Source organism: Lepidothrix coronata, unplaced genomic scaffold, assembly GCF_001604755.1.
Source record: "Lepidothrix coronata isolate B3197 unplaced genomic scaffold, Lepidothrix_coronata-1.0 Scaffold156, whole genome shotgun sequence".
NCBI lineage: Eukaryota > Metazoa > Chordata > Aves > Passeriformes > Pipridae > Lepidothrix > Lepidothrix coronata.
In genome coordinates, this window is record NW_016690336.1 from 223267 (window position 1) to 227951 (window position 4685).

General features: G+C 52.4%; 1 protein-coding gene and 1 long non-coding RNA gene across 3 annotated transcripts in view; one reads left to right on the top strand and one right to left on the bottom strand.

Moving 5' to 3' along the window:
- The window catches only part of CUNH20orf194 (chromosome unknown C20orf194 homolog), a 732083-nt gene that overhangs the window by 208157 nt on the left and 519241 nt on the right, over positions 1-4685 (top strand). The window lies entirely within an intron of this gene.
- On the bottom strand, positions 2479-4364 carry LOC108504267. Of its 2 annotated transcripts, none has more exons than XR_001877050.1 (3): positions 4051-4364; positions 3567-3717; positions 2479-3070 (listed from the first exon to the last, which is right to left on the bottom strand). It is a non-coding gene; the product is annotated as an uncharacterized LOC108504267 (long non-coding RNA). The 2 variants fall into 2 exon arrangements; XR_001877049.1 differs by having other exon boundaries at positions 3567-3720.

Consider the following 4685-nt stretch of genomic DNA (forward strand, 5'->3'; position numbering starts at 1 on the left):
GAAAGGGGAAGGGAAAGGGGAAGGGAAAGGGGAAGGGAAAGGGGAAGGGAAAGGGGAAGGGAAAGGGGAAGGGAAAGGGGAAGGGAAAGGGGAAGGGAAAGGGGAAGGTTCCTCTGTCCCCAAAGAATAGCAGAGATCCCAAGGCAATTCCAGCCCTTCCAGATGCAGGTTGGGATTGGGGATGGGCAGGTTTACCCTGGAATTGGAATGGAATTGGAAGGCACCGATCCCATCAGGTCTCCAGGGACGTGGTGCCACCACCCCAAGCTCCAGTTCTCCGGGTGAGCCCTTTGCTCTCTGCGCCAGATTCCCTGCAGGAAAAAGGCACAAATCCATCTGCCCTTTCCCTGGATCAGCAGCAGGATGTGCAGGGAATCAAAACCCCTGGGGAAACCCCGAGGACAGGCCCACGTGCCACCCCCTTGATTAGCAGGAAGGAGAACAGGGGGAGGACGGAGGGGAAGCCCGTGGAGGGAAGAAAATCAAAATTCAGGCCAGCCCAGCCTTTTAATTTGATGATTTCAGGGCCGTTCACAAATTTACATATTTAATTAAATGCCACGGGCTCCCTGTTCCTTATTCCACTTCACAAGGCTCGAGTTCTCTTTCCTTGTGTGCAAGGCCAGATAAGGCTCCCCTGACATTCAGGGAAGCAGCAGGAGCACATTCCAGGGTTTTTAATGCCCTGTGGTTTTTCCTCTCTCTCCACCCCTGCTTCTTTTTCTGAGCAAGCTTGGAAATAAAGAAGAGGGAAGTTTCCTTGGGATTGTCTCCCTCCTCTCTGCCAAAGGGGCCTTGGAAGGCTGGGATAAGGAAAGGAGGAAGAAAAGGAGGAATGAGGAGGGTGAGAGCACTACAAGGAAGGAAAAGGGGAGATCAAGCAGATAAATAAAGGAAAAGGGGAGATAAATAAATGAAGGAAAAGGGGAGATCAAACAAGTAAAGGAAAAGGGGGGATAAAACAAATAAATAAAGGAAAACGGGAAATCAAACAAATAAATAAAAGAAAAAGGGAGATCAAACAAACAAATGAAGGAAAAGGGGAAATCAAACAAATAAATAAAAGGGGAAATAAAACAACTTTGTCCAGGATGGTTGGGAATGTTAAGGATCTGCTTTCCAAACCCCAGGAACCAGAGGGAAGTGTTTCTCCAGACTCCTCTCCCAGCTGGCACGTGGAGGCACCAACCGGGTGGGAAGGAGGTGCAGCAATTCCCTGCAGGATGGGAGGGAAGAAGAACCAGGTGGAATTCGAGGAAAACTGGGCAAAACTGGGTGTCCTGGTTTTGTCTGGGGTTCAACCTGGAGAAGAGAATGATTTAAGGTGACCTTACAGCACTTTCCAGGGCCTAAAGGGACGCCAGGAGAGCTGGAGAGGGACTGGGGACAAGGGATGGAGGGACAGGACACAGGGAATCGCTTCCCACTGCCAGAGGGCAGGGATAGATGGGATATTGGGAAGGAATTCCTGGCTGGGAGGGTGGTGAGGCCCTGTCCCAGGTTGGGCAGAGAAGCTGTGGCTGCCCCTGGATCCCTGGAAGTGTCCAAGGCCAGGTTGGAGCAACCTGGGCTGGTGGAATGAGATGGTCTCTAAGGTGCCTTCCATCCCAAACCATTCCCTGATTTTAAACCACACCACCAGGCTCCTCTTTGCAGAGCCCGGAGGTGGAGGTCACTGGGACAGGGACTCAAACCAGGAGCACGGAAATGCTCCCAAATTCATGGACCCAATAAAATTCAGGAGGGGGCAGGTCTGACAGCAAAGCTCTTGCAGATCTGCTTTCAGGAATTGGGATCATCCCTCTCACCATCAAGTGACACGAAGCCACACCAGCCAGGCTGGAAAATGGGATGCAGGGATGAGTTTGTTCATCCCGTGGCACGTGGATCCCACACAGACTCCAGTGCAGGAAACCCTTGGAGAGCTGGGTAAGGAGACCTTAAATCAATGAATGACTGGAGAAGGTGATGGGATAACTTTGCTGGGAACAACTCTGTTCCGAAGGAACGCCGTCCACTTGGGAAAGCAGAGTGTGATGGTTTGTGGTATGCAGCCCAAACCAGCTGAATCTTCAGCACCGGAGGCCAAGCCCTGCTGGAAATGGAGGGGAGGAAGCTCTGAGGTGCTCAGGGGTCACCAAAGAGGGGTTGAGTGCCTGTCACACGTGCCAGAGCCCGCTTTTATCCCAGACAATCCCTTTGGATTGCAGCAGGAGGTCGGACCAAGCCCCACGTGGTCACCCAAGAAGGACCCTTGGAGAATTCAGCCTTTCTGTTCATTTTTCTGGTTTGTTTGTTCGCAAAGTCCATCTCCTGAACTTCTCACTGGCCAACAAAGCCAGAGGGTCACGGGCACTTGGGGGCTCTGGGCAGGCCTGGGTTTGGGTTTGAAGGTCCAGTGTGGAGCAGCAACAAGCCCAGACTATCCCAGTCAGGAAGTGTAGCGAGTCATTAAAGTCATCCCAGTTTGGAGGCAGAAACTGGAAGAGTTTATTTGGACTCACAAGTTCCTATTTAAAGGCTTCAGGGTTTACATATTTAACAGGGGATTTACATATTCATGGTATTAAAACTGGAGGGTTTCACAAGGATGAGGTAAGAGGAAAACCCAGGTTCACACATTTTTGGGGTCTTAGGAATTACCTCATGGGAAAAACCTTATTTTGTCTTGGGGGATTTATAGGGGGGATTAGGTATTGGATAGACATATGAAAAAGGGGGAACACCATGGCTTTTATGCAGAGCTCTGATGAGATTAGGATGTGGATTCTCAGGCAGGACAGGTGATAACATCATGCAAGGAGTCTCTTCCATTCTGCTGGAGAAGGCAGGAAGAGTCCACAGAGATGAGGGCAGTGAAAAGGGTTTTTCCCCAGCTTTCGTAGCTCATGGCTTTTTGCAGAGACTGCTCAGTTCCCTCTCTGCAGATATTATATTTTTGAATCCTACAAGGAAGAGAAATTGGGGTGTCTCTTCAACAGCAGTGGGGTTGACCAGGAGAAGAGGCACCAGTTCTGGCTGCTGGGAGTGGGGTTGCAGATGTTACAGAGCAACATCAGGGGCTGTCAGGCTGTGGGGCAGAGAATCCCAGGATCACTGAGGTTGGAAAAGAGCTCTGGGATCATCCAGTCCACCCTGTGCCCGATCCCACGCTGTCCCCCAGCCCAGAGCACTGAGTGCCACGTCCCGGCCTTTCTTGGACAACTCTAGGGGTGGGGACTCCAAACCTCCCTGGGCAGCCCCTGCCAAGGCCTGACCACCCTTTCCATGGAGAAATTCCTCCTCATGTCCAACCTGACCCTCCCCTGGCACAGTTGGAGGCCGTTCCCTCTCCTCCTGTCCCTTGTTCCCTGGGAGCAGAGCCCGACTTCCCCCAGCTCCCCCCTCCTGTCAGGGGGTTGCAGAGCCAGAAGGTCCCCCCTGAGCCTCCTTTTCTCCAGGTTGAGCCCCCCCAGCTCCCTCAGCCCCTCCTGCTGCTCCAGCCCCTTCCCAGCTCCGTTCCCTTCCCTGCACACGCTCCAGCCCCTCTTTGCAGCCTCCAGACGACGGAGACACTCAGAGCTCACCTAATTTTCCGTGGTTGCTCCATCTCCCCTTTCTCTCCCGCAGCATTCCCGGTCTCTCCAAAGGCAGGGGAGAGCAGATGAGTGATTTCACTCCCCTGGAATTGCGTCGGTGCCATCTGCCGTGGCATATGCTGCTCTCACCACGCACCGCCTGCTTTGATGAGCACACAAAATTGGATCGGCGGGAAGACGAGCCCCATCAAGGAGACGCCACCAGGATCTCTTGGATCCCGCCGAGCTGGGAACATTCCTGGCTCCGGGACGCCAGAAAAAAGCCTTTTTTTTGGGAGGCTAAACCTCAGATAAGTCAAAGGAAGAGGGTATTTAGGAGAGCGGGCACATCACACACACGAGGTGATAAAGAGACGTTGAGGAGTTTAAGCCCGGCTTTGTTAATGAGGGTAATTAGAACCGAGCTCCCAGCAAAGGGAACACAATCCTGTTGTGTACACAAGCGGAGAAGAGTAAATACCCATTACTTTACCCGTTTGATCTTCCCGGAGGGATGAGGGGAATCAAAGGCTCCTGCCTGTTGTCAAACGAGCTCCTTGAGTCCTTTGGGCTCGGGGTGGGAGACTCCAGGCACGAGCTGCTCGTTCCTCCGCCAAGGAAAGTCCTTCCACAGCGCTCTGTCCCGCTGGTGCTGCTCCTCACCCGTCCCCAGGACCATCCTTGGTGTGCTCGTCCACCCTTTTCCATGGAAAATCTCTGTAGCCCCAACTCTATCCTTCTCTCCTGGAAGGAAGGAGCCGATTGCCTGGAAAGTCTTGGAGGGAGGAAGAGGATGATTACGTGGAAAGTCTTGGAGGAAGAAGGAAGGAGATGATTTCGCGGGAAGTCTTGGAGGAAGAAGGAAGGAGATGATTTCGCGGGAAGTCTTGGAGGAAGGAAGGAGTTGATTGCATGGAAAGTCTTGGAGGAGGAAGGAAGGAGCTGATTTCATGGAAAGTCTTGGAGGGAGGAAGAGGATGATTGTGTGGAAAGTCTTGGAGGAAGGAAGGAGATGATTTCATGGGAAGTCTTGGAGGAGGAAGGAAGGAGATGATTTCATGGGAAGTCTTGGAGGAGGAAGGAAGGAGATGATTTCATGGGAAGTCTTGGAGGAGGAAGGAAGGAGAT